Here is a 13504-nt window from a genome sequence, read left to right as displayed (position 1 = left end):
CTCAAAATAAATCAACTTAAAAAAAATAAGTTAGGTGCATTTAATGCATTTTTGACTTTTGATATTTTCAACTTACCATGGATTCATCCAGACAGAACCCCATCAAAAGTCAAGGAAAATCTCTGTTTATGGTCTCCAAAGAGATAAAAGAAGTTATAATAACCATAAAAAGAACAAAGGCACTTGGTTACGCCAGTGAACAAAACATGGGGGGAAAAATCCCTGCCCTCATGGAGCTTCATTCTAGCAGGGGGAAGAAGACCAGTGTATCAGGATCCCTCCAGGAAAAAGATTGCACATTCAAAAGGAGTCAGTGCACATAGTTCAATAACTCTTTATAGTGCATGATAAAGCGCCCCAAGGCTAGCAACAGAAAGAAGTTATTACCAGGGACTTAAAAAGAACAAACCACAGTATGGTACAGAGGTGAGAATTCAGAAATTCCCTCAAACTTAGAAAAAGACTGTTATAGCCATGGCAATAAGTAGCCATAAGAACCAGTTTTAACCCAATTCAAATTATCACCAAAAACTCAATTCAGTGAACATCCTTTTGCAAGATAACCACCATCAGATAACCATTCTAAAAGTCAGCCAAACAGGGACAGACTCACTCTAGTGAACACAGCTCCAAGAGTCGACCAATCAACAACAGTCTTGCTGAGTCACAATACAGATGAAGGCAACCCACCAGAGCCTCTGAAAGTCCACCAATCCCTCAACTCCTTGTTTCTCCAAAACCCTATGTAAGGTCACAAGTCTGCTTGGTTTGAAGGCACCGTGCTGACCAGTCTAGTGTCCTTTGACAGAAGAACTGGGGACACACACACCCTGAACTCTCTCTCTCTTCCCCACACTTAATCTTTTGACAGTGTCTTCTTAGCTAAACTCCACTAAAAGCCAGAAAGTGAGAAAGATTTGTTGAAACTACCCACAGATGGTTGCTTCTCAAGTGACAGAGTAAGGTGGATATGGATGAAAAGTGGATCTAAAGGAGCAAAGGCAATTTCCAGCATAATAACAAATATAACAAGTAAATTATATAGTCAGAAGGTAACAGAACAGAGAAAGTGAGATTGTGAGTATTGGGCAAAGGGGGAGGGGGGCGGAATTGAAGTTTCAAATAGGGTTTTCAGAGTAGGCTTCATCAAGAGTCACATTTGAACAAAGACTTAAGAGAGGAGAGTGAATTGGCCATTCATATTAAGTGAAAAGTGGTCCAGGCAGCAGAAACAGCTTGGGCGAAGTCCCTACAGCAAGAATATGCCTGGCATGCTCAAAAACAGTGTGGCTGGAAAAGCATGAGAGAGGAGGAAAGGAGTAGGAAATGACATAACAGATGGAATTGGGAACCAAATCATGTAGGTCATGGAAAAGAGCTGGACTTTGTATAAATTTGCTAGGGCTGCCATAACAAAGTACCACACGCTGGTTAGTTTCAACAACAGAAATGTATTTTTTCACAGTTCACCAAGATCAAGGTATCAGCAAGAGTTGGTTTCTTCCGAAGCCCCCTCCTTGACTTGCAGATGGCTGCCTTCTCACTGTGTGTACGCAGGTCATCCTTTGATCTGTGTGTTATCTGTGTCCTAATCTCCTCTTCTTATAAGGAAACCAGTCATACTGGATTAGGACCCAGCCATATCATCTGATTTTGCTTTACCACTTTAAAGGCCTTAATTCCAAATGCAGAAATACTCTGAGATACTTCAACATAGGAATTTGGAGGGACATAATTCAGCCCACAACAGGCTTTTATTCTGAATATGGGGAGCCACTGGACGGTTTCGAACAGATGAGCGGCATAATTTGATTTATGTTTCAAATGGCCACTCTGGCTGCTGTTTGGAGCTTAGGCTGAAGTGGAATGAATATAAGACTGGAAGCTGAGTTGATTAAGAGGATATTTCAATAATTCAAGTAGAATGTGATGGTGACTTGGTCCAGATGGTGACTAGCAGTAGAGGTGATAAGAGTCAGATTCAGAATATATTTCTCAGGTAGTAAATGGGATTTCCTGGTGATTGGGATATGGAATGAGAGAGAGAGGTGGCATCATACATGGCGCCACGACTTTTGGCCCAAGCGACTGGAAGAATGGAACTGCTGTAACTGGCATCAGTAAGGCTACAAGAGGAATAGCCTTGTGAAGAAAGACATAACAGCATAAGTTTGCCTTTCAGAAGCATATAAAGTCTGCAATGTCTACTGGACATTTGAGAGGAGATGCCGATAGGCTATATAAGTCTAGAGTTCAGGAAGAAGGTCTGTGTTTGAGAAGTAAATGTAAGAAACATCAGAGCATAAGTGATATTTAAAGCCATGAGACTCGATAAGGTCAGCAATGGAGGGACTGCAGAAGAGAGGAGAGCAAGGGATGGGCCCTAGATCACTCCCACATGAAGGGTTAGAAGGAAAGGAGGAACCTGCAAAAGAAACTGAGAGGCAGCTGCCAGTGAAGTACAAAGAAGATGAAGAGAGTACTGGGTCCTTGAAAAGAAACAAAAAAAGTTTGTCAAGGGAAAGAAGAAGCTACTACATGAAATGCTACTGGAAGTCAATGTTCAGATCATTATCAACCTAAGTATACCCTTGATATTGTCCTATAGCTCTTGAATGCCCTGTTCTAGTTATTCACTTTTTTCTCTTTCTGTTTCACTTTGAGTAATTTCTATTGGCCTCTCTTAAAATTCACGAATTTTTTCCCGAGCTGTTTTGAGTTTACGGATGAGCCCGCCAAAGGAATTCTTCACCTCTGTTACTGTCTTCCATTTATGTATTTCCACCAATTCTTTTCGATGTCTAAGCTGAATTTAGCCATCTTTTGATGCATGCTGTGCACTTTTTTTCATTATAGTCCTTAACATATTAATCACAGATATTTTAAATTCCCTGTTTGATGTCATAGTCCAAACCTCTGTGTCTTACAGGAGTCTGGTTCTGTTAAACACTTTGACTCCTGACTGGGGTGTGTGTGTGTGTGTGTGTGTGTGTTCCTCTTTCTTTGCCTTATAACTTTTTGTTGAAAGCTAGACATCTTGTGTAGGTCACTAGACTCTAAGGCTATGAGTTTTTAGGCCTACATAGGGGCATGCATTTCTTTCTGCAAGGTATTTAGTGTGAGGGAGCTGACTCAATCTAGTCAGGATTTGAGCTGAGTTTGTGATTCATTGTTGCTACAGTTATCTTCAGTGTACCACGAGCTTCCAATTCCTCTCACATTATCTGGTGTAAGGGTGGGTGCTAGATTATAATAGGTTTTTTTCCTGAATGTCTGTTCCACACAGCTTTAGATCTATCCTTTTCGTGGCACCTCCATACTGTTACTTGTTAATTGCACAAGTACAATTTTATTTAATTATACGATTGTGGGTTTTTCTGCCTAGTTTTGGAGCCAGGGGGAGAATTTGTCAGTTGTTTCGCTCAATCTTCAATCTTAGTTAGGCACCCTGTCCCCCAGATTTCCAGGGCAGGGCCGTTCAATGATCCTACCCCATCCTCAGTTGTGGAGTTGAGACCAGCTCATGTTCCTACATCTCCCATAGGAATGGACATCTTTGTAGCCCTCTTCCATAGGTACATTGGGCTATCCAGTACCCTAAGAAAAACAGTGTAGTGACTTAAGGCTTTGTTCCATCTGAGATATAGGGGAGGATTTTGTGCCTTTCTGACAGGAGCACCTGCTCCCCTCCCCAGGTGTGCACCATGATAGAGGCTTTCTTGGGATTCTCATCCTGCCCCCAATCTCTTTTATAAGCACTTGCTGAGGTCCATGGAGATCTCTTTTATAAGCACTTGCTGAGGTCCATGGAGAAGGGCCCTGAAGTGAATTCCTCTTGTGTCTATGGCCCCTGAGGTTATATATTCTCTAACTAGCCCACATTCAGCCTTTAGCAATTTGTTAAAAATCTTAGCCACATTTTACATACCAGTGGATCTGCCCCTGTAAACAAGTGCTTGACTCTCATTGCTTTTGGGAAGCACCTAACTTTCTTCAGATTTCAGGTTAGTTGATTGCTCTGTGACTTTACTGCTCTGATGGGTTCAAGAAAAGCTGTGAATTTTTATATTGGTATTTTTGTGGTTGTTAGAGTGAGAATGATGTTATTTCCAGCTTCCTACATCCTACACAGAATCCAGAAGTCCTCTGTCATTAGTCTTTAAGTGTGTGACTGCAGTCAAGTCTTTTATTCTCTCTGGATCTCAGTCATAGGAATAGTGTGCTAGAAATGTCTAACATCCCTTCCCACACACATGTTTCATGGCTTCAATAAACAAAACAGCTTCTAGAGAACTACAGTTTTATACTTACCTCATTGCTCCCTATCACAGCTGCATCAACTAACTGTATAGAAAGTAATATAAGAGAATTCAAGCTCAAATTCTATATAATATTTCTATCAGCAGTGGACCTAAAGTCATAATCTGGCCTGACTTCCTAGATCACCCTCTATTCATTAGCTCCAAGACAGCAAACCAGTTTCAATTCAATGAGTAGCACAGGGATTCTGGAACTCATTTTCCCCTTTAGTTAATTGTCATCTCTAATAATTATTTTCTTTCATGCTGAACTCTGTGGCTCCTTTAACACATTCTTGGATGGTTCCACTAATCTCTCGTGTTCCCTTCTTCCCATGATCTTTGGCAACTCTGAAAAAGCCTGGAAGTTATCCTGCCAGAAAGTGTTTGTGTCTCCCTGATTCTACTGCTCAGATTGTGACATAGTTTATCTTGAGGGTAGCTGTTGGAAAGACATGAAGGGTAAAAATCCCATGTACCATATCCACCAATTTCACAGCCTCTCTGAGTCCAATATTAAAGGGGAAGTCTAAAAGGTGGTCTTTTCTTCCTCAGATATTCCAACTTGAACAAAAAGAGTTTTTAAATCCACAAATTGGTCCAGCCAGAAAACAGTCTCACACAGTTCCCAAACCGTTGACTGTTGCGTGGCAATATACACATGGCATTGATGAATCCTTGGCCTGGCCTTGCCTCCAAGTCTCATACAATTGATTACTGGATTTTACAGACCAGAGTTGGCTACTACATAGAAGCCATCATCCTGGGCTCTGGAGAGCTTTGCCTCATGCCTGTCCAGCTGCTCCTTTTCTATTTATTTTTATGTCTTACTCAAACCCCTTCTCTTTTGTAATTGATGACTTTCCAGCCTTAATGTTTAGCCAGGGGAATTAACAGATAACCCAAGGCAATGATTTCATTGCTATGGACTCAAAACACTACCATTACACTGGAGGATACAGAATTTTATGGTTTCTCCTTTCTAGATTCCATTCCAATGGAGTGTGAAATCCAATGGTTGTTAGACGGCAGGAAGCTGAACTGGGCTCAGGGTTCTGGACACAGTGACAGCTTGTTGGCACAACTTTGCTACCTAGAGAATGAGGGAGCCACAGACTTTCCCTTTAGAGAGGCCTCGGTGAAGACAAGTTTTATAAAATGCCTTGACACTCAATTGGTTTGGCTTTTTCTCTCAAACAGTCTATTATGTGCTAAAACAATATTTCCTTTCTTTTGATTTACATAACTTGTTTAAGACTTGTAAATTTCCTGGATCAAAATTTTGTGACCTATTTAAACTTTTTATATCTTTTCTATACTGCCTCCACCCCTCAACTTCCAGTCTTTGCTTCCAAAATCTAACAAGCTAAAGATGGTGGCTCTCCTGCAGTAGAAGTCTCTCTAACGTTCATAGGAAATGCTTGAAAGTAGACAAGCGAATCACTGAGAGACCACTAAGCTTTATTTCAATTTAGGACAGGGGTAGTAAACATTTAGTTCAGTCTGATTTGTAATGTAGACTACAGAATATACTCCTCTCATGTGACCCCTCCACATGGTCCCTAGACATACACTCATGATACAGCCAGGGAGAATGGTAGGAAGAGGATCAGATCTCACAAACTTTTCCCAACAGAGATACAGGAAATGAGGTTTCCTGAACACTTAATCCTGAAAGGTGCAGAGTGGAGACCTCCTTAGGAAGACACTGAAAATAGAAGGAAGAGAAAAATGGAGAGGGAAGGAACAGAAGAAAAAAAAAAAAAGAAACCATTTGTGAACACCTCCTATGTGGCTGACATTGTAATGCATTGACCTTCATCATCAGGAGACAGAGCTAAACTCAGAAGTCAGGCATCTTGGCTCAAACCTTGGCTCTGCCTCCCATCAGCTATGATGATGAGCAAGCTACCTAACTACTTTGTGTCTCAATTAATTTCCTCACTTTAGAGGGTTGATGTGAGGATTCAGTGAGGTGATACCAGTTCAGAGCATAGAACAGTGCCTGGTAAACAACCAACATATGTTGGCTATTATTGCCAATCATCACATTTAGTCAAATAATTTATCACAGAATCAAGAGAGAAAGTGTTTCCACCCAGGACATGGGCTGTTCATTCACTTGTTGTTCAATAAATATTTATTGGTCACGCCTTCTATTAGACAGTCACTCTTCTAGGTGCTGGGGCTATAGCAGTGAACAAAACGGACCAAGACTCTGGTTATAAGCATCTTTTGATCTAGTACCCTTGGAAGCTGACTCCTTGGAAGGGAAATGCTTATATATTCCTTTGAAATGAGAGTTTTGTGTGAAAGAGAGGGAGAATGAAGATCTAAGTTTGAGAGTCAACATAAGATTAAAGCATTTAGTCATTTATGAAACACAGTAGTTAAATAACTTGACCAAGGACACATAGCTGGTAGGTTACTTTTTCAATTATAGCTCCTGGTTTACAAAGACTCAGTTTACTGAAAAATCTGAAAGCCAGCTTATCTCAGTGGTAATAGCCTGACAAGACTATTTAGTGATTTCTGTCCAGTAGCTCTTTCTGCTTCTGCCTGATTCATTCTTCTCTGATTCATTTTAGTCCTTTGACACCTGGTTTTTCTCCTTTCTTATTGATGGTGGGGGTCACCCCACATCCTTTCAATCTTCCCCCTACCTTTTTAGGTTAACAACAATTGGTTCTGTTACTTATGATAAAAAATCTTAACTGACAAATCTTCAGCAATTCAAAAAGTGTTGAGGTCTCTCCATGCCTTACAGGAGTGAGGGGGAGACCCAAGATGATTAACTAGAGGCAGAAATATGAAGACTTTATGGGTATTAAAAAGAATGCTAAGCTTTAGCTGAAGAAAACCATAAAACCACTAAATAGTTTTAAGCATGACTGTATTAGTCAGGTTCTCCAGAGAACCAATAGGAGATAGATAAATGAGAGATAGATAGATAGACAGATAGATAAAGAAGTTATTATAAGGAACTGGCTCATGCAATGAAGGAAGCTAAGAAGTCCCAACATCTGACAATCTGCCATCTATAAACTAGAGACCCAAGAAGCTTGTGTGTAGGTCCAATCTGAATCTGAAGGCCTAAGAACCAGGAGCACCAATGTTCTGAGTCCTAGTCCAAGGGTAGGAGAAGACTGATATCCCAGTTCAGCACTCAGGCAAAGAGAGCAAATTATCTCTTACTCAGACTTTTTGTTCTATTCAGACCCTCTTTGTACTGGATGAGGCTCACCCACACTGGGGAGGGCGCTCCACTTTCTCAGTCTAATTCAAATTTTATCTCATCCAACACATCCATACAGATGTACCCAGAATATAGTATTTAACCAAATATATGGGCGCCCTGTGGCCCTGTCAAGTTGGCACATAAAATGAACCATCACAATGAGGGAGACAACCAAAGATGGTTTCAGAATTTCTCTTTGGAAGTAGCTAGTGGTGACAACCTGATTCAAGAGGAAGACCAGTCTTTGAGCTCAATCTGCAGAGCAAGCACTCTGCTTATTAAGATTTTTGTGTGTGATACAGCTCTGGGGATGATATTTAGAAGGAGCTAGAGGTCTCCAGAATATATCCATGGTGATTGTTATGAAAATGCACTCCCAAACTGTTTGCTATGGGAGAGTAATTGACACATAGCCCCAAGTGCTGTGATCTGTTCACACTGAGTGCCGAGCTCTGTTCACGCTAAGGCCATGCTTCCCATGGTTGCTCCCAGACAATGACAGAGTATAGCAAGGATACTAATGCAGACCCATTCCTGCAAGACATGGGACATGATGGCAGTTTTGACTCAGACTCCTCATCAGCCAGGTAGAAACTTTCTTAGAACTGCAGACTGAGATTCTTCCTATCCAACCTTCCTTCCATCCCTCTCCTTTAGATAGATCAGGCCAGTATCTCTCCCATCTCTTTCAACCTCCCATCTCTTTCTCCCATCTCTTTCAACCTCCTCCCCTTTTCTCACAGGAAATTCCTTTTATATCTCATCCATGCTTTGGCATATGCTTCTCAGAGAATGCAAACTACATAACTCAAAGATAAAATAGATTGCTATCTTGGAAATATCACTCTGGAGGCTCTGGGAGAATGGACTGGAGGAGTGTCAGAGGATATGGAAAGACCAGATAAGAGGTAATATCAATAAGCCAGGCAAGAGTTAGTGGTGGCTTTTACCAGGGTAATGTCAGCTCAGGTTCACATTAAGCACAACAGATACCAGATTTTATGAGGGATTTCAAGTTTCATCTCCTACCAGTCTATTTCTGGAGATAGGGCTCCTCATATACTACCAGAGTATCTCAGGCTGTATCTAAAAGAAGGAGAAAGTGTATTTGGAGGGCCTCTGTACCCACAGCTAAACCAGTTTGGTAAAAACAGGCACTGACCCCATGGAATCTGGGATGGTTTCCCTCAACTAGTTTTATAGACTATTCTATGATTCAGGCCATATTCAAGTTTCAAGCATTATGAGATTTTTCAATGACAGGGATAATACCATTGATATTTGTGCCACTATGATCAGAAAGGGGTCAGAATTTCCATTGCTAACACTATGTTTCCAGAGCCATAAACTTTACAACTTGCTGAAACATGGCACACGTAATTAGCTACAAAAATTTTCTACATTTCCCACAAAGACTCCATCACTCCATTCTTAAAAAGCAAGAATAGAAATATAAGTAAAAGTTAGTTTAGAATTCACTTAATATAGGGGCGCCTGGGCGGCTCAGTTGGTTAAGCAGCCGACTTTGGCTCAGGTCATAATCTCACGGTTCTCATAATCTCATAAACTTGAGCCCTGTGTCAGATTGTGCTGACAGCTGGGAGCCTGGAGCCTGCTTGGGATTCTGTGTCTCCCTCTCTCTCCACCCTTCCCCCACTCACACTCTGTCTCTGTCTCTCTATCTCAACAATAAACATTAAAAAATATATATTTTTTAAAAGAATTCACTTAATTTTTAACAGTGACTTATACTATCAAGCTTGGTGAATGAAAATCTTCATGTGGAGAAGCAAGGGTTTTCTATAGGTATTCCATCAGAGAGTCACTAAAAATGTACATTTGTTGCACTTCTAGATGACCCAATTGCTGCTCAATTCGAGGGTTTCATTGAGATCATTAGGAGGAGGAGACTTTTATACAGACCTTTATTTTCTTTCTGGGGAAAAAGGCTTTGAAAAAGCCATCACCATCTCTAATTCTTAAAGATTATGGCAATGCTGAACCGAATCTCCAAAACAAAGAAAAAAACAAAAACAAAAAAGGGAAATGAAGGCAAAAATCTTGATACCCAATGTCCCATACTAATGTCATTGAGTTATTTCTTATTCCGATCAGTGAGTGGACTTAAAAAAAGAGAGTATGTCTCATTCTTTCATGTTCATGTAGAGGCAATGTCTTAACTGATATTGCTATAGCTGAATGTGCAGCAACTATATTTTAAAGCTCACTTTCCCCATGGATGGCAAGCCATTTGATTAAAAGTTTCAGTCGTGCCTTGACGACAAGGAAAACAGATTGAGAACTGGAGCGAGGTCTCTGGAGGAAGTTGGAGGGTGGGGTGGGGGCCTCCACCAGCAGGTAGAATAGGTGTTTGTCATTTCCTCGAATTTCTTGAGACCACCCACAGGCATGAAGGATGGTGAACAAAGCCCGAGGAATGGAGACTGTCTTCAAAAAGTGCTTCCTGGGAGATGTAAGGGACAGTAAGAAAATAATTTGCTGGTTTCTAAATCAGCTGACATGGCTTTTTGATCATTCAGATGGGACAGTTCTGCCTGGAAGGGATCCATCTTTTTTTGTTCCAAAGACTAACACAAACAGATACAAATCAAAGGAGGTGTTCTTTCAATAAAGGAAATTCCAGAGAGGATGCCTAGGCTTAATTAAAATATAACCCTTTGTTTCAAGGGCTCTTCTTTCCCTTGCAAAAGGAAATGCACTCTCTGAAGAAGCATATGCCAGAACTGGTGAGAGAGGATTCTTCAACAAGTAAGGATCTGTCTACATTAGGGGCAACATCTTAGGGAAGCCTTCAAGGGGATCGTGCCTGGAGTCCCGTCTGACTTAACTCATCATCACAGTCCTTCATCACAACATAATGAGTGTTATTACTTCCTCATGTGGCCTGTGGGCTTCGTTAATTAAAGAATGGAAAGGTAAGTAGTTCCAACCTTTTGCTTTTAATTAATCAGAAGATGTGTTTTCCATCTTCAAGTTGCTGCGCAGCAAGCTAAGTATTTACTCTGCCTTCCAGGACCTAAAAGAGTTCAGTGAAAAAACTCAGCTGCTGGTTTGAGGTTGTGTAGACAACACCGTAGATGGCTGGCTGTCCTCTTCTTTCTAAAATTTAAATCGGTTGTACACCACAAACTCATGCTCTTTTTGTTATGTTATGCTGCCTTCCTGTTCCCTTGATTTGCTTAAACTTCTAGCTTTACAGTCATTCTTCCATATTAAAATATCCTCTACACTTCAAATAGAAATATATTATTACCTGGAAGGAAAACACGTCAACATTAACAAGCATCACACATTAGCAAAGGCAGCATTTCAGAGAATGAGCAGGGCACGAGTATATTTCCTTTTGGAAGGAACTTTGGAAAAGCCTGGAATGGGAGGGCGAGTAGGTTTTATCTAGTATGCCAGCCCTCCACAATTAATGTTGGCTGCCTCCCAGAGCTCTGTTTTGAGAAGGAGCCTGGAGGCAAAGAGTCTAAGCTCTGTAGGAAAAAGAATTGCAATTGCTTAGTGATATCTACCTTGCTGGAGGCTTGATAGTGAGGAGTGAAGAGACACAGCATCCTGCTAAGAAAACCTGCCTTGCTAAGCCACTGAGAGAAGTAGAGGTATAAAGTGAAAACTGTCCCATCTCTCACTAAAACCCCAAATCTTCCAAGTTTACCTCTATAAGAGAATCTCTTAGTGGCGGGGTGGGGGTGGGGGGGGTTGCGGAGGGGACAGAAGACCAGAAAGCCTCTACTATTCACTCCTTCCAGATTCACTTCCACATTAGAGAGATCTCATACCATGGTGGCCAATGAGAAGTCAGGCCATGCTCCCGTTCACTTAACAAATACTCTGGCTCGTTTGTAGACATGTGACCCTTCCCTCAACGGCCCATAGCATGGCTGAAATAGTTGGTTTATTCAAAGAAGGCATCTCTGAGAGGAGCTGGATGAAAATAAGTCTATAGAGCATAGACTTCTTAAACCTTTTTATGTCCTGGAACCCTCTGGCACTTCGGTGAAGAATGTGGAACTCCTTGTCTGAAGAGTGCTTTCTGGTTTGGGGGTGGTTTTAAATTAATTGATCTTTTCCGTATAGTTGACATACGATGTTACTCTAATGTTACACGTACAACATAGTGATTGTACATCTCTATGCATTATGCTACGCTCACCACAAATATAGCTACCATCTGTCAGCATAGAATGCTATTACCATACCATTATTATATTCCCTATGCTGTACCTTTTATTCCCATGACTTATTCATTCCATGACTGGAAGCCTGTATCTCCTACACTCCTTCATCCATTTCACCCAACCCCCAACCCCCTTCCCTCTGGCAACCATCAGTTTGGTCTTCATATTTATAGGTCTGATTCTGCTTTTTATTTATTTGTTTATTCATTTGTCTTGTGTTTTAGATTCCACGTATGAGTAAAAGCATATGGTACTTGTCTTTCTCAGTCTGACTTATTTCACGTAGCATAATAGGTTTATCCATGTTGGTTCAGAATAATGTTTTCAAATGGGTAAAATGAAGGATTAAAAGGAAACCTGTAATATTAAAATATAGGCAGCAAAATATTAACATAAAAATGAGATCTAGTAATATATGGGCTTCTTTATTACTTTATTAAATAATAAGACAATACATTTAAAGTATAGGCAAGTTATAATTAAATTTTGAGGTGCCTGGGTGGCTCAGTCAGTTGAACATCTGACTTCAGCTCAAGTTATGATCTCATAGCTCCTGAGTTTGAGCCCCACCCCACCCCATCCCCACTTCCACCAGGCTCTGTGCTAACAGCTCAGAGGCTAGACCCTGATTCAGATTCTGTGTGTGTGTGCATCTCTCTCTCTCTTTGCCCCTTCCCTGCTTGCACTCTGTCTCTCTCTCAAAAATAAAAAAAATTAACCATTAACATTAAACATTTTAATTTAATTAAAATTTTTTAACTAAAAAAATTAAATTTTATTTTTTAATGGCATTGCAGTGTGAAAGCTATTGGTCTTAGTTGACTTGGAACATTAAACTTTGAGGTGGCCCTTATCTTACCTCCTCACATATATTCAGAAGAAATATGAGAAAGCAACATAGATGTCTGGGTAACCAGCATGAGTACACAACCCTCAGCATTTGGTGGGTGAAGGATCACTAGGCAGAAAGCTTCCCAGTTGTTGGCCATCTACATCAACTGAACATCTATAGATAGGAAGACTTTGAACTTGTGCAATCTACCAGCAAGTTTAATAACAATCACAACTTCAAAGTAGTGATGAGCATAAAAAATATTTAGAGCGGCTCCTCGGTGGCTCAGTCGGTTGAGTGTCCGAATTCAGCTTGGGTCATGATCTCTCAGTTTGTGGATTTGGGCCCTATGTCACATTCTGTGCTGATGGCTTGGAGCCTGGATCCTGCTTCAGGTTCTGTGTCTCCCTCTCTCTGCCCCTCCCCTGCTCACACTCTGTCTCTCTCTCAAAAATAGATAAAAACATTAAAAAAAATTTTTTTTAACATTTAGAGATGTCTGAAACAATAATGTGATATTAAAATACCTGATTTTTACTGCTGAAAAAGCCAAGGATAGAGCCCAAACTTCTGAGGTTTGTTGCTGTGGTGGTGAATTAGTAGACCTAAACATTGCATCCCTTCTGTATTCCCATTTTTTCTTTGTGACTCTGCAATTACTCTCACAAAATGCAGAATGTACTTTCTCACTCTAGGCTTTGGACTCAGCCATGTGACTTACTTTGGCCAAAGTAATATGGCAGAAGTGATTGTATACCAATTCTGAGCCTATGTCTTAAGAAATCTCATGTGTTTTCATTGCCCTTAGCACACTCTCCAAAACCATGGGAAGGCCCAGACTAACCCAGTATCTAAGGAGAATAAAAGACACTTGGCATGGGGCGCCTGAGTGGCTCAGTCAGTTAAGCGTCTGACTCTTGATATCAGCTCA

This window comes from Panthera uncia, chromosome B4 (genome assembly GCF_023721935.1).
Source record: "Panthera uncia isolate 11264 chromosome B4, Puncia_PCG_1.0, whole genome shotgun sequence".
In the NCBI taxonomy this organism is placed as follows: domain Eukaryota; kingdom Metazoa; phylum Chordata; class Mammalia; order Carnivora; family Felidae; genus Panthera; species Panthera uncia.
This window is presented reverse-complemented; position numbering follows the sequence as displayed.